This window comes from Tupaia chinensis, unplaced genomic scaffold, assembly GCF_000334495.1.
Source record: "Tupaia chinensis unplaced genomic scaffold, TupChi_1.0 Scaffold000315_1, whole genome shotgun sequence".
NCBI classification, from domain to species: domain Eukaryota; kingdom Metazoa; phylum Chordata; class Mammalia; order Scandentia; family Tupaiidae; genus Tupaia; species Tupaia belangeri.
The window spans coordinates 1,959,798-1,982,788 of NW_006159808.1; positions in this window are offsets into that span (position 1 = coordinate 1,959,798).

Genomic DNA, 22,991 nt, shown 5'->3' on the forward strand with positions numbered 1-22,991 from the left:
GGAAATGTAGGTAAAGGCAAATCTGGAAGGAGCATTAGAAATGCTATTTTCCTTGGGCCAGCAGATGACATAACAGTGGCATCGCTGGACTCCCACATGGCCAACTGTGGTTTGAGTCCTGGACCGGGTTGCTTAAAAATCACAGTGAGTGCATGTGCCTGTTGTCTCATTATGAACTTTGGATATAGATAAAGATTACAGAACAATTTCTGTAAATATTTTTAAATCTTTATGTCTGTAGGATCTGGGCAACCCCCCCAGAAATGTCATGTGGGATAAGCATTTCAAGTGGCTTCTTGCAGATGTCAGCCCTACAAGTCCCCACTTGGCTGAGGCCCAAGGAACTTATGTTAGAGTGACTGCTAGGGCAGACTACCAGAGAAGAGGGACCAGTTTTCTGACTTCCTGTCAAGTTCTTTGTCTATAAAACCGTCTTTCTCAGTGGACTGCTGATACATAAATTACAGTGGACACACTGTGTTTCTGATTTGTATGTCTGATCACTTGCTTAAAATATGTAAATTACCCTAAGTACATCATTTTTATTATAGATTTCAGTACCAGGGCTTTGCCACTGAGAACACAGATGCAGTCCTAAGCAAAGCACTGATTGACTTCTGTCCATATGGAATTCTGAAGAATAGTAACAGGTGGAATTGTCTAGGGGCATTTTTTTCCTTTTCTTTCTTTCTCTCGTTCTCTTTTCTTTAAAAAAAAATTGCTGGAGAGCACATGTGCTTGCCAGAGAGACAGGGAAACAGAGAGAAAGAAAACACCCCCTACTGGAGCATGATCGTGCCACAATCCCTTCTCCTCCATTTCTCCATCCTGTTTGGATCCTAGGCATGAACACACACATGCCCAGGGTGGTATACAAGCCTGCAGAGGCAGGACTCAGACCATGGTCAGCCATGTGGAATCTGGCTTAACCACCAGGCCACAGTGTAGAATAAGATTGGGTTGTGATAGGTTGGTCTGGTATGAAAGGATAGGACAATGTAGAGCAGCCCCCAAACTGAGAAAGAACTTCGAAACCAAAAAAATGAAGCAAGCCACACCTTGGAGCACTGAGCAGGAGCTTATAGAGAGTAACCTGCAAACAGGACGCGCCAGCCAGGGTGAGTGGGATGAGAAGGAAGTATGTGTAGCTGTGTTCCTTGAAGCAAGCTGGAGTTTTTTTAAAAATTGTTTTTATTTTTTTATTATCATCATAATCTTGTTTATATTACATTGGATTGCATGTAACTTTACAGTGTATTACATTGCTTTTTCAAAAGGGAATGTCATGCATGTCAGTCAATACGGAGACATTAGTCTCCCCACTTCATCATTCAATATCTTTTCATTGTTTTTCCCAATCATTATTATTATTATTCCAATCTTTTTTAAACAGTCAATCACTATTTCTCATTTTGCTTATAAAAAGACTTTACCCATCATGAAATAATTCTCAGACCAATCCAGTTGAGAATACTATACATGTCATCATCAACAGGTAATAAGCCGTATCTGTTTCCCACTAATGTCCTGCCTCTCTATTTGTTCTTTTGCTATCCTTCTCTGGAGTTTTTAGAGAGAAAGCAAAGGAGCGAAACAAGCAAGTCAGCTGGTTTGGTCCTGATTGCCCCAGATTCTCAAACTCATGAACCTTCTAAGAAAGGTTTCACTGTGTCAATGAAAGACAATACAATAGAAAAATTCCTGCTCAGGGATAGCAAGGGTTACGGTGCAAACTGGTAGAATGGAGGGCCCTAAGGCTGCCTTATTCCTTACAAAATGGGGTTGGTCTGGTTCATGCACATACCTGGGAACTGAACAGGCTTCCCAGCAGCTTTTAGCTCCCTAAGCAGTAAACTGCCACTGCCACTGAGGCTGGGCCTACAAACATCTTCTTAAAGGGCCAGACGGTATTTTAGGTATAGGTTAGACAGTCTTTGTCATAGCTACCTAACTCTGCTGATACAGGGAGAAAGAGCAATAAGAAAATATTTAAACAATGGATGTGGCTATGTTCCAAGAAAATGCAGAGTTGCATGCACTGGAATCCAAGCCAAATGGAAGGCTGGAGCTAGAGGATCACAACTCAGCAAAGCACTGCCCAAAACACAATTGTTGTCTCTCTTTCTGTCTCTCTCTCTTTCTTACACAGAGGAAAAGAAAAAGAGAAAGCATTTGTAAATCACAGAGCTAGATTCACTGAAATGTGTTATCATAGGTCTAGCATTAAAAAAAAAAAATCAGTGGACGTGCAAATGTGCAAGAATGTGAGTAAACCTACACAAAAATAGTCAATAAAAGGATGCTTGAGGCCTCGCTGTGGTAGTGAGTGCTATTTAAGGACAAAAAAAAAAAAAAAAAGAAAAGAAATCATCAACTTGTAGATCCAAGAACAAAACCTAAGTAAGATAAACGCCTAGACAACCATGCTTAGGAAAATTAGAGTAAAACAAGTGGAAGCTGAAGATAAAGAAAAATTAGTTGTGGAATTTTCCTCACAGAAAAAAAGGATATACATTATACAATGAGTAATAATAATACATATAATAGCAGACTTTTTACTAGCGATAAAAGAAACTAGAAGTCAATGAAAGAACAGCTTGCAATTATTAAAATGAAAAGTAAGTTTCAGGCTGAATTTTTATATTCAGCAAAATGTCCTTCAAAATATAAGGTCAAATTTTCACATCAACAAATGCTGAGAGCACTAATCACCAGCAGGGCTGCCTGACAAGAAATATAAATGAATTTATCCTGGTTAATGGGAAACCACAATGGATGCAGTTTGGATCTACAGGAATAATTAAAGAACACTGGGAACAGAAAATATGTGGTTAATACAAAATATTGTCCTTTTACATATCCTAATCCTATTAAAAGACAACAGAATACTAAATAATATTGCGTTTTGTATTAATGAAATCTGTAGCTGTCTTATGTAGTCAAAAAATGGAGAATGATGGGTCAGTCAGGTGGTGTGGTGGTTAAGGAGGCTGGATCCCATATGGCTGAGTGTGCGGCTTGAAACACTCCGGGTGGGTGTGCAGGCATGCCCGAAGGCAAATGGAAAATATCCAGAAGGCTTTCTTCACTGTTGATTATTTGGTATTTTCTCCATAGCTAGTCATGCCACTGGTGAAAAAGAGAACTTTATTTCTTATTTCTCAAACTATACATCCTTTCTTTCCTTTCCTTGTTTAACAGAATAGCTAGGACTTCCAGTCAAGTGTTGAACAGGAGAGGTAGATGAGAGTTTTCTTGCCTCAGTCTTGGTAGGGAGAAAATATCTGGTCCCTCAGTATCACATTTTTAGGTTAGCTATGTGTTTTCAAAGATTTTCTGTATGAAACTAAGGAAGTTCCCCTCTATTCCTAGTTTTCTAGAAGTTTTTTTTTTTCAATAATGGATGTTGAACTTTGTCAATTTTTTTTTACATCTATTGATATAATTATATTATCTAGTTTTCCTCTTAGTCTGTTAATGTGGTAGATTACCTGAGCTAGTTTTGAAAGTTAAAACTGCTTTGTATAGGTGGAATAAATGGTGCATACTCTTTTTTATACATTGTTGGAATCAATGTGATAATATTGTGTTTAAAATTATTGTATCTATGTCTGTGAGAGACCTTAGCCAATAACTTTTCTTTTTCTTAGTACCTTTGTTTGATTTTGGTGGTTGGAAAATACTGGACTGATAAAATAAGCTATAAAGGGCTTCCTGTACTTTTATTTTCTGGAACTGATTTTAGAGAACTGGTATAATTGTTTCCTTAAATGTTTCATAGAATTCACCAGTGAAACTGCCTAGTCCCGGTGCTTTATTTATTGTAAGGTTATTTATTATAGATTCAATTATTAGATATCATCTTATTCAGTTTACCTATTATTCCTAATATGAGTTTTTGGTAAATTGCATTTTCTCAAGAAAATGTTCAACTTAATTGAATTTATCAAATTTATAGGTGTAGAATTATTCATGATTTTCATTTTTTATCCTTTTAGTGCCCATGGGATCTTCAGTGATAGTCCTTTTGTCATTTCCGATATTAGTAATCTGTTTTGTCACTTGTTTTCTTTGTTAGCCTGGCTAAAGTTTTATCAATATTATTGATTTAAAATAGACATACATATATATATATATAATTGTAATGTCTGATTTACATATAATCATTATACATCTCTGTAGGGTACAGTTTGTTGTTAGTGTTGTTATTTTAGGTTTTTGCCATACGATGCATGTGCTCTCAAGAAAGAGACAGACAGACAGAGAGAGGGAAAGGGAGAAATCACCTCTACCCAGGAGGATAGCCACACTGCAATCCCTCATCTTCCATTTTCCTCTCAGGATTGTGGGCATGCATTCACATGCACACACCTTTACTTACAAAGCTCTCATTTGTTTTGTCTTTTTAAAAAATCATATTCATGGTTTATTGGAAAATACAAAAGTTGTGACAGCCATTCTTAACACTTTCATTAAGTCGAGAGGAAAAATGGGTAGGGGTATCATAAAAGTATGCAAAACTTTAACAGTTCAAATCATCCTTAGCCCTCCTGAGAAACTAAAGATGGAAAATACATGATGAATATTTCTGTAAAAAGGAGGCTTCTGTCCACTGGAGTGGTCAGTATTCGGCTCGTGCATTCAAAAAGCTACTGTTGTTTTTGATCATTGAAATTCAGGTGTAAAGTACATTTGTGCTCAACCAACTACTGAAACTACATATATTGCATTTCAAAATATTTAGTCTATATCTTTATAAATTAGATGTGTTTTTTGTAAGCAGCATATAGAGGGTTCCTGTTTTTTATTAACTGAGCCAATCTGTGCCTTTTAGTTGGGGAATTTAATCCATTGACATTCATTATTGTTACTGATATATGTAGATTTATCCTTGTCATTTTGTTACTCTTTTTTTTTTAATGGTTTTGTGTTTTTTTTTTTTTTTGGAGAGGTTTTTGCTATAGGGCGCATGCACTCGCCAGACAGAGAGAGACATAGAGACAGAAAGCGAGAAATCACTCCCCAGGGGGGATGGTCACGCTGCAATCCCTTCTCCTCCATTCTCCTCTCGAGATCTTGGGCATGCACACACACGCGCCAGGTGTGAGTTCTAAGCCACCGGGTCCGGGACGCAAACCGCGGTCGACTACGTGGGAGTCCAGCGACATAGCCATTACACTAACTGCTGGTTCCCTTGTTTTTGTTTTTGTTTTTGTTTTTGTTTTTTAACTTGTATTTATCTCCTTTTAGTTTTCCTGGTGTACTGGTCCCTTAAATATGTCCTGAACAGCTGTTCTAGTTTTGGTGAATTCTTTCATTTTTTGTTTATCTGGGAACAATTTTATTACTCTTTCCTATTTGAAGGATAATCTTGCTGAATATAGTACTCTTGGTTGAAATTATTTTGCTTTCAGAATTTTAAATATGTCTTCCCATTCATTCCTTGCCTGCATTGTTTCAGTTGAGAAGTCTCATGCTAATCTAATGGGGTAACATTTGTAAGTAATTTGGCATTTTTGTCTTGTCATCTCTAGAGGATTGTCTTTGTCTTTGAATTTTCTTCCCAGCTTGGCTATGATATGTCTTGGGGCAAATCTTATTATTTTATATCTATTTGATGTTCTTTGTATTTCCTCTATGTGAATGTCTGTATACCTCTAAATTTGGAAAAAAATTTTTTGAGAGATTTTCGCTAGACGGCGCATGTGCTCGCCAGACAGACAGAGAGAGACAGAGAGACGGAAAGCGAGAAATCACCCCCCAGGGGGGATGGTCATGCCACAATCCCTTCTCCTCCATTCTCCTCTCGGGATCTTGGGCATGCACGCACACGCGCCCGGCGTGAGTTTTAAGCCACTGGATCCAGGACGTGAACCGCGGTCGACTACATGGGAGTCCATCAACATAGCCATTACGCTAACTGCTGGTTCCCTAAATTTGGAAATTTTTCAACTAATATAGCATTAAAGATATTTTCTATGCCTTTACCTGTCTCTTTGCCTTCTGGAATACATATTATGTAGATATTTGGCCCTTTAATGGTGTCTAGAATTTCCTGTTGGTCAGTCTCACTTTTTGGATTTTGTCTTTTTAGGTGTTTGACATAGGGTGTATGTGCTTCCTGGAAAGAGATAGACAGAGACAGAGAGATGGAAGGTGAGAAACATCCCACAGACAGGGATGACCATGCTGCAATCCCTTATCCTCCATTCTCCTCTTGGGATTTTAGGCATGCCTGCCATGCACCTGGCATAATTATTAAACTCCTGGGTCTGGGGCTTGAATTGTAATCAGTCGTGAGAGTCCAGTGGCTTAACCACCATGCCACCTGCTCACCTCTGTTATCCTCATTTTTAATGGTTATATTTTCCATTTTGGGGGATTGCTTGACTAAATCAAAGGTTTTGTCTTCAAGGTAAGAGATCCTTCTGTGTGGTCTTATCTGCTATTCATACTTTTGAGGGAGGTTTTGCTTTCCTGCATCATATTCTTTATCTCCAGAAATTGTGTTTGATTCCTCTTGGGTGTCTGTCTTTTTATGAAATTCCTACTTGAAGTCATGGAAGGATGTTCTCATCTCCTGGAATTGGTTATTTTCTCTGTATCTCATTGAGGTTTGTTATGATGAATATTCTGAATTCTTTTTCTGATATTTCTGTGATCGCTTTTGCTTTATCCATTGTTGGTAAGCAGTTATTATGTTCCTTTTGGAGCAGATATTTTCTGGTATTCTCCTATTTTTTGGGATTCTGCTTTGATTTTAGTCATCTGGTAATATACTCACCTACTTCTGGAGTATATTTCTTTTCTTTTTTTTTCTTTTTTTTTTTCTTTTTGGAGAGATTTTCACTATAGGGCGCGTGCGCTTGCCAGACAGACAGAGAGAGACATAGAGACAGAAAGCGAGAAATCACCCCCCAGGGGGGATGGTCACGCCGCAATCCCTTCTCCTCCATTCTCCTCTCGGGATCTTGGGCACGCACGCACACGCGCCCGGCGTGAGTTTTAAGCCACCGGGTCCGGGACACGAACCGCGGTCGACTACGTGGGAATCCAGCGACATAGCCATTACACTAACTGCTGGTTCCCTGGAGTATATTTCTTATGTGTGAGTTAGCTCTGTGCCAGTGTCCTTTCTCCACTGTGGGTGGTAGTGTGGAATTCACTATGGGAGTTTGGGGTTCAGAGGGGTGCTTCTCTCCTCTTACTGCTGGAAGGTTGTGGGGAGAAAGTTCCTCCAAAACTTCACTGCCTTCAGGTGTTTGGTTCCTGTCTATCCAAATCTCTCTGTTCCCAGTGTGGCTGGACATGGTAGTCCAATTTGTACACGGCTCACAGCCCCTCCCCTCTCACTACAGGCTCCATGGGAATCTTTGGTGATCTGCTCAGTCTGGGCAACGTTTGCTTCCCTGTAGCTCTTGAATGGGTGAGAAGCAGGGTGGTGTCAGCACAGGCAGGGCAGCAATTTCTACCAACTTTATCTGCTGTCAATCTTAGTGATATTTTTAAAGAACCAGTTTTACTTCATTGATTTTCTCTGTTGTTTCTTGTTTTGGATTTCATTGATATGTGATGTGATTTTTTTTGTTCCCAAAGGGTGCATGTACTCAATGGAGAGAGACGGAGAAAAACAGAGAGAGAGAGAGAGAGAGAAAGTGAGAAATCGTCCCCTTCCCCCCAAGGGAGATGCCTGCACCACACTCCTTTGTTCTCTATTCTCTTGGGATTTGGGGCATGCATGCACACATGCCTGGTATGATTTTCAAGCTGCCAGGTCTAGTACTTGAACCACTGTTACCCATATGAGAGTCAGCATCCTAACCACCATGCAACCTGCTGGACACTCTGTTGTGATTTTTATTTCCTTTCTTCTGTTTACTTTGATTTGTTTTGTTCCTCTTTCTGTTTCCAAAGGTGACAATTTAGGCTATCAACTTTAGATATTTTTATTTTTCTCATATATGAATTCAATGCTATTAATTTTTAATTAAAAAAGTGCTTTCAGTACATCTCGTGAATTTTGAGATGTTCTATTTATATTTTTATTGAGTTCAAAATATTTTAAAGTTTCTCAAGATTTTTTTATGAATTATGTTTTATTACAAGTGTGTTAATATGTAAATATTTGGACATTTTCAAACTATCTTTCTATTACTGAACTATAATTTAGTTCCACTGCAGTTTGAAAACATATTTCATATGATTTCTCTTCTTTTAAATTTGTTAAGCTATGTTTTATGGCCCAGAATTTAGTCATTTGAGGGAGTGTTCTATGTGAGTCTAGGTAGGATGTGTATTCTGCTGATGTTGAATGAAGTAAATACAACTATTACAGAGATCCAGTTGACTGATGATGCTATGCAATTCAACTGTATCCTCAGTGATGTTCTGCTTGCTGAACATCATGTCTAATTCCAGAGAGGGTTGTTGAAGTCTCTTACTGCAATGTAGATTTGTCTTATTTCTCCTGGCTGTTTGGTCAACTTTGCCTCACATATTTGATATTGTGTCTTCTTGGAGAGCTTACCCCTTTACCATTTTGTAATATTACTTTTTATCTGTAATAATTCCCCTGCTCTGTAGTCTGCTTCATAAAAAATTGATGTAGCAACTCTAGTTTTCTTTGCTTAATATTACCTTGGTGTCTCTTTCTTTCTTCCTTTACTCTGTTAATCTATCCATCTTATTTATTTATTTATTTATTTATTTATTTATTTATTTATTTATCTTAAAGTAGGTTTCTTTTAGACAGCATATAATTGTTCCATGTTTTGGTGTTTTGTTTTGTTTTCATCCACTATAAAAGTCTCTGCGTTTTAATTAATGTTTTTAGACCATTTACATTTAATGTAAGTATTGATATAGTTGGATTATTTAAAAAATTATATTCTATTCTTGTTTTGTTACTTTTTTGCTTGTCTTATACTCTTTTCCTATCTTCTCTGATTTAAATTTAGCATTTTTATAAAATTCCTAATTCTCCCTTTTCTTAGCACCTTGATTATACTTCCTTTTAAATGTTTTTATTGATTGCCCTAGAGTATACACATTTATACTTGCAATGTAATTTTACACTTAAAATCTGTTTGCAAATACTTACAATATACATTTTAAAACAAAGTGCACTTACTAGTAACACTATACCTTCATAAGTAGTATATTATTACATTACTGTCATTCATCATACTCATCATTAACTATAATCTTTCACTACATTGTTGCTATTATTATTTTGAACAAACTATTATTTATTAGATTAAGAATAAGGAAAATATGTATTTTATTTTAACCTTTATTCATTCCTTTTCAAACATTCCTCCTTTCTTTATGTATGTTCAAGATTCTAGTCTATATAATGGTCCTTTCTAAAAAATCTCTTTTAATATTTCTTGTAAGAAAAACCTATGGGTGGCAATTTTAATATTTGTTTGGCTGAAAGTCTTTATTTCTCCTTTACTTACTTAATTACTTACTTACTTACTTATTTATTTTATAAAGATTTTTGCTATAGGGCATGTGTGCTTGCCGTAGAGACAGAGAAACAGAAAGCAAGAAATCACCCCAAGGGGATGGCCACGCCACAATCCCTTCTCCTCCTTCTCCTCTTGGTATTTTGGGCATGAATACACAGGCACCCAAGCATGAATTTTAAGCCACCGGATCCTGGACTCAAACCATGGTCAACTACATGGGAATCTAGCAGTGTAACTACTACGCTATCTGCTGGTCCCTCTCCTTTACTTATGAAGGATCATTTTATAGAATTCTGTTTTCCAGTTTTGCTGATTGTTGTATGTGAATTTTTCTGTGCTGTTTTGCTTTTTAGTTTATTTTATTTACATTTAATCATTACACATCATTACAGTGTACAGGTTTTTCAAAGAATACATGTCAGTCAAGTCAAAGTTTTTAACATATACATCATCCTCAACCAGTAACTTTGCATTCTTGTGTCTGTTAAACTTTTTTTTTCCTGAGTCCTCCCTTCCTCCCTCTCACCACACACTATTCACCTATTCTTGTGTAGTCTCTGGTATCTACACTTGCCCTCCCTGTGACTATATCTTGCCATAGAGTGCAGACATTTGGTATATATTGATCAGGAACAAACAAAACATATGAATGGCCAAAAAACATTTGAAAACAAAAGCATGTTTTTTTTTTTTCTAAAAGAATTTTACTTTATTTTCTTCTTGCTAGCATGGTTTCTGAAGAGAAGTCCTATATAAGTCTTATTCTTATTCCTTTATATGTAGCCATGGACTCCATGGGGGATATTTTCCTAGGACACCATGAAGATTCCAACATCTGTAGATGCTAAGTTTCTTATATAAAATGGCTCAGTGTTTGCATATAACCTACCTATATCCATTCATATCCTTTAAATCTCTAGATTACTTATAATACCCAACACGATATAAATAGTTGTTATTCTGCATTGCTTAAGGAATAACAAGAAAAAAATCTGCATTTTGTTCAATAAAGACAACCACTGTAGGCCTGAGTACATGGTACACATCAGTAACAAGGAAACACTTCCTTTCCATGGGGGCTGAAGCCTAAAAATGTGAAATCCACAGAGATGAGGGCTGACGGTACTGTTTTCCCTCCCCACCACTCCTTGGTTTCTGTCAGGATTTTCTGTGTTTTATATTGTCTTCAGTTCAAATACGATATGACTAAGTGTACTTTTTTTGGCACTTCTCCTGATTGGGTTCTTCCCAGATTTGTAAATTGGTATGGCTCAATAATTTTGAGGAACTCTCAGTCATTATTTCTTCAAATATTTCTTCTATACCTTTCTTCTCCCTAGAATTCCAATTATGAGTATGTTAAAACCTTTGTAACTATTTCACAGTCTTTAGACATTCTGTTCCTTATTTTTCTGATTCTTTTTGCTTTTCAGTCGGAGAAGTTTCCATTGACATATATTCAAGCTCACTGATCCTTTTCCTTGGTCACATATAGACTGTTGGTATGTCGTCAAAGACATTCTTTATTTCCATTCCAGTGTTTTTAATTTCCAGTATTGCCTTTTGATTCTTTCTTATTGGTTGTTGGAAAAGTCATGACATGTTTTTTTCTGTTTTTCTATGCAAAAAATGCATCATGACCTTTCCAACAACTCAATTGAATTTCCCTCTTTCTGATTGCATTATAGAGTGGTTCTTAGAGGTTGTCCAGTTTTTCCATTAGGCTATTGGGCAAACTAATCATAGTTATTTTTAATTCCCAGTCTGATAATTCCAAAATCTCTACCATACTTGCATTTCATTCTGATACTTATTTGATCTCTTCGGATTAAGATTTTTGCTTTTTAGCAAAATTGTAGTTTTTTATTGAATATCAAAATGGTATACTGGATAGAAAGGCTGACCTAGATAGGTCTTTGGCGTGATGTCCTGTGATCACATGGCTGAGAGTTAGGTTGTATTCACTGTCTGCTATAGATATTGTGTCAAAGTCTAAGATTTTCCCACAATCCCTTCACCTCCATCTCCCTCTTTTCAGGATACTGGGCATGCATGCACACTTACCCAGTGTGTTTCTCAAGTTGCTGGGTCCAGGACTTAAACTGTATGGTTAGCCATGTGGAATGCAGCTGCCTTGACTACCAGGTCTCTGGCAGGCTCCCTAGTGTCCTGGTTTTTATGTCCCCTGTTATCGGTAAATTTTCCTAAAGGCTCGTTTTTATAGGATATGAAGCTTGAAGTTCTTTCAGCTAAAATCCCCTGTTAATACTCAAGCTTGATTGAAGTGGTGCTAAGTTGTGGGAAAAGGGAAACATTATAATTAGGTCTCAGTCTTCTAGAGAGACTGGACTCTGAAAAGTGTTTCCAAATCTTTTTATTTCTCCCCTTTATGTGAACAGGAAGAGCAGAGGGACCTGGGGTTGGGCATTTCCCTTTAATCAGGTTGATTAGGCCCTGGTAAAAGCAGGTCAGTTGGGCTCTGCTAAAACAGCATTCCTTAAGGCCAGGCCATATTTTAGGGAACCAGAACACCCTACATTTGTTTCAGAATGACTACTTCCCCCTCCCCTGCTCGAAACATGAGCAAATACATTTCCCATGTTCATGAGAACTTGCTGAGGCTTCTGGAGGAAAAACTTGCTAAATTTTATGCCTGCTTTTCCTCACAAAGCTGGGCCTCTGGGAACTGGTTTGTTGTTGCTTTGTTTTGTTTATGATAGAGTGTATGTGGGTGAACCTGTAAGAGGGAGTGAGAGAAAGAGAGAAAACACACCCTCAAGAGTCTCATCTCACTACAGTTCCCCTTCCCCAGCCTCTGGCTCCTCAGAATCTTGAGCACAGGATGCTGCTGTTACAGGCTGACCCAGGAATCCACACCCGAGATCGTCATGAGGATTCCAGCACAGTGCAGACCACCACAGGGCTGAGATGCCTGAGGAGGCTTTTATTTTTCCTTCTGTCAGATAAGTACACATTCAGTCTCTGGTGACTGTCTTTAGCCGTCCCCAGCAGGATCCAGCAGTGGCTTCTATTCTCAGTAGGGTCCATTCTCTGCATTTGCCCTTCTCTCCAATCGAGGATAGCAGTTTTTCCTACAACTGCATTTTGCGGACGGATCTAAAAATTGTTGATTTTTATTTTGTTCTCTTTTTTTCCTGATGTGAGGATAGAGTGACTCCTCCCAAATTCTTATTATGTTGAACCAGCTACCGAAAGTCTCCTTGTATCTTTCTGACGTATGTCTTTTATTTCAATTTTTACTAGTGATCTAACATGGATTAACTGAACATATTTACAGGAGCAATTTTCAATTTCTTGGAATCACTTGAGGTCTTGGAGATAGCTGCTATTGATGAGGCAGCAAGAGGAATAGCACAAGAACTCTGAGAGATTAGCAACCATGAAAAAGTATAGAAGGGAACAAGTGTACACCCACAATCGGGATAATACAGAGACGCATGAAGGAACAAATGTAAAACAAAGATATATTAATACATTGAAGGAACGAATTGCTGGTGGTAGAACAGATGAACTATACTCATCTGTATATTCGAATATTTCTAGCAAGTGGTGAAGTTAAGAAATATTAGTTCAGAAAAAAAGGTAGAGCCTAAAATTTGTCCTACAATACTTCTATTTGTTGTTCCTCTTTGGCAAACTTAGTAGATTTAACAGTTTTTGAAATATAAATTACAAATTCCTAAATCAAAAATAAGCTTAATAGTCCTTCAAAATAGCACTTTTTTTTTTTTGAGAGGTTTTTGCTATAGGGCGCATAGGCTCACCAGAAAGACAGAGACAGAGAGAGAGAAGGCTAAAAATTACCCCCCCAGGGGTATGGCCACGCCGCAATCCCTTCTCCTCCATTCTCCTCTCGGGATCTTGGGCACGCACGCACATGCACCAGGTGTGAGTTTAAGCCACTGGGTTCGGGACTCAAACCACGGTCGGCTACATGGGAGTTCAGCAGCATAGCCATTACGCTAACTGTTGGTCCCCCAGAATGGCACTTTTAATTGAATGTGTTATAGTGGTTAAGAGCTTGGCTCTGGAAACAAACTGATCTGGACCGGAAACAGCTCTCATGCTACATTAGTTGGAGTATCTATTAGACCGATGACAGAGAATGAGAAAGCACCCAAATGCAGTGCATAAAGAAGATAGTTTAGGCAGTAGCAGGCGGCGTGGTAGTTAAGGCATTGGATTCCCACATGGCCAGATTCCTGGACCTGGCCACTTGAAAACCACGTCGGGTGTATGTGCATACGTGCCTGAAATCCGAGGAGGAGAATAGTGGAAAAGGGACTGTAGCATGACCATCCCCCCTGGGGGGATGATTTCTCACTTTCCCTCTCACTGTCTCTCTCTGGTAAGTGCACGCACCCTATGGCAAAACAAAACAGAACAACAACAAACCAGTTTAGACAGCTCATAACTCCCTGATGTGAAAGAGAGGGTGAGCTGTCCTGGTCTGCCATGGCAGTTTGACCACGTTGGTGTCGCAGGGCTTTGTATCCCATTGCTTTGTCACACTCCACACAGATTGCAGACATGAGACCCAACCCCATTAAGGATAAGACCCAAAAGTGCAGACAACATGGTACTGACAACAGTTTGGCAGCGTGGCTGCGACTCGCTGCTGGAAAGGGGAATATGGGGCAGTGCTGGGTTCAGCCACGTGCCTGACATAAACTCGGGCTTTATTCATGAAAGAGAAATGGAGAGCGGATATTGGCAGACTCCAGAACACTAGTTGTTCAGTGGGTGAACACAGGTTAGGCCTTTACCCTCTCTGAGACTCACTAGCCTCAGCTGCAGAGTAGGAATGTTGATCAGAGGTGCACATAGGGTTCTCCTGACCACTGAGTGTCAGGCAGAGGGTTGGGTGCTCCTGGGGACCAACGGCTGTTAGCAGTGTGTATTCTTCATGCACATTGATAGAACCAGTAAATTTCGGAAGCCTCAAAAGAAATTTCTCTCCATCCCCCACTCCTAACATAAGGTCCAATATTTTCCCAGAAAGTTTTTCAAGATGTTAAGCCTAGAATTGTATTGGATCATCAGAAACGTCATGACACATTTTTGCATAGAAAAATACATCCTAACTTGCCTGACAACCCAGTACTGCAGTGACTGGAAAGGAGAGCCCTTAGCCAAGGATGTTGCTGTTTACCAATAATTTAAATTGAAATGGCTATGTTTGCTAGTTTTCATTAGCTTAAGGTATATATCTGTAAATTTAGAATACTTTCATTCTCGCTTTTAAACGTGAATCTATATGCTTTTCATCTTTTCCTATCATGTAAGGCTAATACATCTTGTTCTAGCCGCGCTCAGATTCTGACACGTTCCCACGAAAATATTTGTGTAGAACAGCCAAATAATCCTTGTGCCAAGAATTTATACTAGCTTAACTCAACAGTTTGGAAAATTTTTGAAATTTAACATACGACCAAACTATGTTAAAACCGTTATATTGATATCCACTTTAAAAATTTGTTTAATGGGCCATTAGGTGGTGTGGAGGTTAAGGCTCTGGATCCCACATGGCCAACTGTGTGGCTGGAGTCCTAGAGTGAGCGGCTTGAGAATCATGCTGGGCACATGTTCATGCCCAAAATCCTGAGAGGAGAATGGAGGAGAAGGGATTACAGAGTAGCCATCATCCCAGGGGGTGATTTCTCACTTTCTTTCTTTCTTTCTTTCTTTTTTTTTTTTTTTTTTTTTTTTTTTGTGGGGGAGGTTTTAGCACCAGAAAGACAGGGAGGATGGCCACACCACAATCCTTCTCTTCCATTCTCCTCGGATCTTGGGCACACACACACACACACACACACACACACACACACACACATTCCCAGCATGAGTTTAAGCCATTGGGTCTGGGACTGGAACTATGGTTGACTACATGGGAGTCCATTGACATAGCCATTACGCCAACTGCTGATCCCAAGTAATTTCTCACTTTCCCTTTCTCTCTCTCTCTGTCCCACTCTGGTGAGCACATGACCCTATAGCCAATAAAATAAAATAAAATAAAAGTTAAAATTTGTTTACCTTTGGGATTTAATGTCAGTTAAATTACCATTTCCAGCAAGCATACGTAGCCCATATAAACAAGTGTTCTTTCTTCTAGAAAATGAGAATTACATTTTATTACCATCCATTTGTTAACACATTATATCTGGGGCGGGGTGCTAATAATGTTCTGGATATTTCATACACCACTTTTACTTGAATGATGACTACTAAAGTTATCCCAGTACAACCTCCAAACCTCCATGAAACCAGGTCTGCAGCAACAATTCTCTGCACCCAGATGAAATTTATGATTCTGATTCCAGCAGCGATACCTGGGCCATGTTAGAGTATGTCACTCTGCAGATCAGAGCTATCTCTGCACGTCATTCCAGGTATTTGTGGATTCGCTGGGCATGCGCTCCTGTGCAAGGGAAATCTATTAAATGTGCCATAGTTGATACAGACTTGAATTTGTGTATATAACTTCCAACTTATTTCCAAAAGCTTTTTTTTTTTCTGTAAAGACCCTTCTTTTCTTCTCTGTCTGCCATCCATTTTTCAGCTAAACCAATATGCAAACTTAAAGCCCAGAATGGCAAACGCGTTGCCTTCTAAATCTAGTCTCAAACTTGGAAAACAAACTATTAGGTTAATTGAGAAAAATAAAGGCAAAAATATCATGATGTCTAGGTTGTAAATAAGCTAACAGACGGCTGAGGAAAACTGTGCGCTATCTTATTCGAATATGCTGCGGGACTCCTTATCTACCACCGCACCACTCTGCTTACCGCGGGAAAAAACCCTACACCTGATACTGACCTTTTAAAGGAACCAAGGACAATCTTTTTCACAGATTAAAAGACCATAAATGTGCTAGTTCTACCATTGCCAGAAGCACTAACTGAACCTCTAAAGAGAATTATTTGCCAAGAGAAAAAAAAAAAAAAAGCAGATTTAGACAAGTTTCCGTCATATGCACTACCCTTAACAAAGGAAATAGAAAAGACAGCTTATCAAATCAGCTATTAGGAATTAACGAGAGTGGCTTGATGCCTTTTGCGTCAGGCAATGTGGTGTTATGGTTTTGCCTAAAAAAAATATTCCTTATGTGTAGTCAGCAGGACTCGGGCCTTTTAACTTTTAACATGCTTCTACAGTTAAGCTGCTCTGCTCCACTCGCAAATAGGTGTCCATAGCTGCTGCCAATTGATTTATCCCCTGATAAAGGCTGCAGCTGATGGCCAAAATGTCACTGTGCAATGCCAGCAATCTCAGGTGTGTTTGGCCTAATGGAGCCTGATTTTGACCTTATTTTAAAATGTATTAACATTTGCACAAGTTCTTAAAGGGATGCTCAAAGATGTAGTTAATATTCACCTTCTTCACCTTTTTTTTTTTTTTTTTAACCCCAGTGTGTTTGGAGATTTTTTTTTTCCTTTTTTTTGTTGCTAAGGTTACAGATAGGTCTTAAAGTATTATAGAGGCTGCAGAAAAGATGCATGATGTCCAGAGATGGAAACACCCAGGGTCATAGACAATGCTAGAGCAAGGTGTTCAGAGAAACAATTCAGGTCACGTTTGGGATTCCGTAAACACCACAGAGGTCCTCACAGTGCCAGTGAGAAGGCTAATCAGAATGCCTGTGAGCTCAAGCAAGAAGAAAAAAGAAACACTACTCTTTACATAGTCTTCACATCTTTAGGGATCTATGTATAAAAAAGTATGATGATAGAAATCTATGAAAAAAATTATAATATTTAAAGTATGACTATATGCTACTATTTTCATTATTTATCAAATGGGATACTTTCAAGTTCAGGTTAATTCTCGCTATTATGGGTCTTTAAAAATATTTACCAAATATATTTTTAAAAAAAATACATAATCACATGCAGAGTAGGATTGAGTTGGTTAAATGGTTATCATTCAGATTGTTTAAGGTCCTAAGGGTCTTGCTTGTGAACTGTTCACATATGACTGATTTGAGCTCAGTGAGGACTTTCTTAATAAGATGTAACACGCAATTGAAGATATTAATCTGACTTGGTAAGAGGGAAATTTAATCTATACTTCAAAATAACCCTGTGAGAATTTCTAAAAAGCATATTAAGTGCAATTTTATGTTCCTGCTTTTGTTTTTTAAGCAACGATTTGCAGGCTACCATTAAAAACTTTATCTATTAGTGATATCTGAGGTATAAGGCAAAATATCACACTATTGCTAACACTTAATGCATAAGAACACTAAAAAATATGTATGGTAATATAAATTTAAAAAATGAACTATACCCAATCCCTATATATAAACCAACATTTTTTATTTCTTTAATGGCTTCTGGGTTTCCTGAAATATTAGTGACTGACCCAATTTTACACATACATTAAGTTCAACCGCTTTTATTGCTGAACTAATTTTATTAGAAAGATTGCTTTTGTCCAGAACCTTTTTTTCCATATGTGCATGTTTATCTTCTTAAAACAATGTGAACAAGGTATCATCAACACATCCTATCCTGGAAAAATTGTAGAATTATCTAATAGCACTGAGTTCATTGTTTTATAACTATGTAGTGTAGACTATTTCTGTTTAGAGAATGTCTCAAATATAAGATGAATCACTTGCCAGCTGATAAGCTGTATGGAAATTCCTAATTCGCATAATAGTAAAAAATACCCCCCAGGTTTCAGTCATTTCAATACGTTAAAAATGTAAAAGGCAGGAGTAAATGAAAGAAATAGTCATAAAGATTGACGTCAAATAGAGAGAAAATTAGGTCACTAAATGCAGTCATGTACAATGAATCACTTGATGTCATACATAAAAGAATGTTCAGTGTTTATTGAAAAATTGTTCAATGAAAAGTTCATATACATAGCATTAGTTTTAATCTGAAAAATAAGTGATTCTGTCATAATTAACATATCTACATGGAGAGCAGATTATAATTCATTTTGTCTGTCGTAACAATATTAAAGACAATACTGGGCTCTGGACAGCAATAAGAAAGACGTGGAAAAGTTACAATTCTAAAGTGAATGGTCACATCTAAGAATCAGTCACAGCTCAACATTTACAGCTGGATGCAAGAAACTTATACACTTGAATTTTTTTCTTTAAAGATGGATTTCTATAGATAAGATTTGTTCATTAGTGCTTTCAGATATAATTGACTGGGGGGTTCGATGGGATAATTACCATGTGTGAATTTTGGCATATTGACATGTATTAGGTTGTAGTGAAAGTCATGAGTTTTATATACATATGTAAAAAGGTGTCGTGACTTCCCAAAAACCCAGTCAATCAGTGCATGTGTTGAAATACCTAAGGAAAAAAATTTGCTTTTCCCTTTAGATTGTAAATGAACTTGAACCTCACCACAAGGAACCATCACCAGTGCCTTTTACATATGGGATAATGTATTTCCGTTTTCAAGTAATTAATTAATTTCACTCTGTAAAGATAATTTCATTCCACCATGTTGAATACCAATTCACTGAGATCAGAAAACTCTAATATATGTCCCATAAGTTTAAAAATGTTCCTAATGTTGGACGGAAAATTACGTGATTTCATTTTTTATCCCAGGTGATGTTTAACTGAAGCCAATGGAAGGCTGTTTGCCTGGGAGAAACAATAAGATCTCAACTGTTTTGCTGTATTGTTTCTCTTCCTGTGGGTTAGAAAGGGGTAGGATTCAAAAAATCCCTTGTTTCCTGTTCATTTAACGACCATGTCTACCTACAGAATGTCTCTCTCTCTCCTCTGCCATCTGTGTTTCCCAAGACAGCAGAGTTCACTCACACGTACACCAGCACCTGAGCGGCAGGGCCTGGCGTGTGTCTTCTTGCCGGCATGGGGCTTGCGGCCAGGAGGCCGTGGATGTGTAATGGGGGGCCGATACCAGCTGAGTAATAGAATGGGGCGCCGATCGGGACATTATTCACAGCTGATGAACACATACCTTTTCCAGTGAAACATACATTTCAGAGAGAAATGCATAGATCATTTACTGCGGCACATTTATTATAGCCAAATGTGTACCTCAACTAATGAAACCCATAGATCACGGAGTAAAATGATTAGACTTACGTCGAGCAGGTTTAACCATTGACGGCTGTTTGAGGGGACAGACCAGTTGGGGTTAGCCGGCCAAACTGAACTGACAAATCATAAACTAAGCATTCAGTACTCTTACTATTTCTATTTGGGGGCCTATTTTAAACAAAGGCATTCTCTGTATGCTTAGATCTAGTTTCTCCCATGATGTCTGATGCACAATGAACAGGCTGTATCTCCTAAGCATTTCACCAGCATGTTTTCCAACAGTGAATATGAACAGCAGGGAGAAATTGAAATACGATGTTTAGGGAAGGCAGAGACATTTGGGGGTGCCAATTTATTGCCTCCCTTCAAATGAAATTTAGCACTTGCATTTTGACACGATTGTGTCCTAGGCCGGGCAGCACATCTTGACACAATCTACCTTTATCTGCAGTAACAAATGCCAAGAAGAGCCAGAAATAGGATGTGAGTCAGTGCCCCTGCTCCTCCAGGGTCAGCAATAAACTATCAATTCCCACTGTCGAAATTCAGTTAGCTTGGGCTCTGGATTGCCCTGAGGAATACAGTGGGTCAAACACTTTGTTTATGACGAAGGAATCCCTCAGTACACCAAGCTGTGACCATAACCCTAACTCACCGGTGCTGGGGAGAGAAGTGAATTCCAGGCTCCCGCTTTAGTGAGAATATAATTCATGTGGACAAACATTGCACCGAGAAACTTTGCAAGATGGATCAGATCTGTACCATGGCTCTGCGTTACGTGAGAGGCCCTGTCTTAGCGTGGGTTTCCTTGAAGCCATGCAGAGTAGTCTGTCCCAGCTTAGGACTTTTTTTTGAAAAGTCAAACTAAGTTAAGAAATTTACCGTCTTCATTTTGCTTCTCTGCGATCCTATTAATCCTCAAGTTGAACAATGACAGAGAAGTAAAAGTGAAAAAGCGAGGTCAAATGTGAAAAATGATTCCCAAAGGAAAATAAGCTAAGTATTTATATGTGTATAAGATAACATAAAACTCATTATATGTTTTTTTAATTTGTCAGAGGGCATGTGTGCAAGCCAGAGATAAAGAAAAAGGAAGAGAGAGAAAGAATCCCCCCGCAGAGGGCATGGTCATATTGTAATCCCTTTTTCTCCTCCATTTCTCCACTTGGGGCATGCACACACATGCAATGGGGTGTTTTTCAAGTGGCTGGGTCCAGGATCGGAACAGCGGAGTTAGCCATGTAGGATTTGCTTGTCTTAATCACCAGGCCACAGAGCTGGCCCAAATTCATTATATTTTATATTCCTTACCTGTTCACTATCTAATGTAACGTGTCAACCCATGTTTTAATTTCTTATCTACATTCAGAACAAATTTTACCTTTTTTCTCATTTTAGGATTTTCTCCTTGGAAATCAAGAAATTCTTCATTTTAGAATAAGGCATTGTGTAGTTGATGTTTGTAGATGAATTTATGGGCCAGTGAGTGGCATGGTGGTTAAGGATACCACATGGCTGACAGTGCTATTTGAGTCCCTGATATGGCAGTTGGAAAAACAACATGGGCATGTGTGGCCAAAAATCTCAGGAGGAGAATGGATGAGAAGGGATCGTAGCGTGGCCACCGCTCCTGGGCAGTGATTGCTCACTTTCTCTCTCTCTCACTCTCTCCTACCCCTCACCAGCAAGCATACACATCCTCTAGGAAAAAAAAAAATATGTGTGTGTTTATTTATATATATAAACTGAAGATGACTTTAGAACTGCCATTCTTTTGAACTTTGGCTTGAAAACATGGCTACAGAGATTCCTTATATTCGAAAGCTTCTGTTTCAAATGTCCTTACAGCACATAGTCATTCAGTCGTACATTTATAGTTTATTTTTTCCTTCTCCCATGTTGCAAAGCCTTGAGTCCTCGGATACAAGAGGTGTAGGACAGGGGCACAGCAGGTGGGGTAGTAGCTAAGGCACTGGACTCCCCCGTAGCTGACCGGTTCAAGTCCTGGACCCAGCAGCTTAAAACTCACACGGGCACATGTGAGCACATGCTCAAAATCTGCGAGGAGAATGGAGGAGAAGGGATTGTGATGTAGTCATGCCTCCAAAGGGGGCATAACTATCTCTCCAGCAAGTGCATGTGCCCAATACCAAAAATCTCTCAGGAAAAAAAAAAAAAAAAGAGATGTAGGAGACAAAACTGGATTAACTGGTATATCTGACATAATGCACAATGGGTTTTCCCAAGACACTACACTTTTGCCCAAGTTATATGAGCTCATTTCATTATTCAGTGAACCCTCCCGTGACCCTAGGATTTCGCTATATAATTTATGTTTCCTGATACAATTCAACAGTATAATCTTATGATTTATGTGCTTCATTTATAATTTGATCATCTCAGTATAATGCATGTTTTTCTACATGATTTATGTACTTTATCCCATAATATATGTGTTTCTCCGTGTGATATATGTATTCATCAGCTCTGTATTATGGCCCTGCTGGTGCATGTTCCAAGAAAAGGAGATAGAATACCCCAGCCCGAGGGTAAGTCCTGAGGTTAATTGCAATCAATTCACCTTCCACACAATTACACTTCCATCTTCAGGAGCTTGTGTCATGAGCAGGCTTCACTCAGCAACAGCAGGGAGGCAAGTGTGCCAGTTAATTTTTTCCCAGATCCAGAAAAATAAATTCCAGCAGCAGATCAGGGAATCAGAGGCCTACAGCTCAGTGTTCTCCAAAACAACCTCTTTTCAGCGTCATCAGTCGCACTTCCATCCTTCTGATACACCCTGATTCAAGCTGCAGCAAGCAATATGTACAGAAACCATGGCAACAAATCAAACTTTCCATTTAAATAAGTCGCTTTTAAAAGCAATAATTATTCAAGAGTCATATTGAAATAACGTATGGACAACTCTCTCTGAGCACATTTTCGAAATAACTCACATTAAACTTGAGGTCAACAAATATCACTGAATTATACGTCAGGCCTTTTCATTTCCTGAAGGCTCTTCTGTTAAATTTGGCCATCCACTTACTTATTTAACAAATATGCATTGGATGCTAATTGTATTCCAGACTCTTTGAAAGTAGATCCCAGTTCCTGCCTTCATGGTGTTTGCATTCTAAGACAGGAAACAGTCAGCAAAATGAGTAGGGAAATTAGGGAAAGCCAATAATTAGTAGATTGGAATATGATCTGTGCTCAATAGCAAAATAAAGACAAGAAGGGGAAAAAGAACTCCTAGTTAGGATAATAATTTTTTTTTAATTAAATAAGTTACTCGATAAAGGTTTCACTGAGGAGGAAACAATTGAATTGGAGACTGGAAGAAGGTGAAGGATATAGCTGTTTGTGTATCAAAGAGCAATAATATATGTATAAAATTATAGTCAATCTCCCTTAAAGACAGAACAATAAATAAAAGGTTTAAAAAAGGTAAT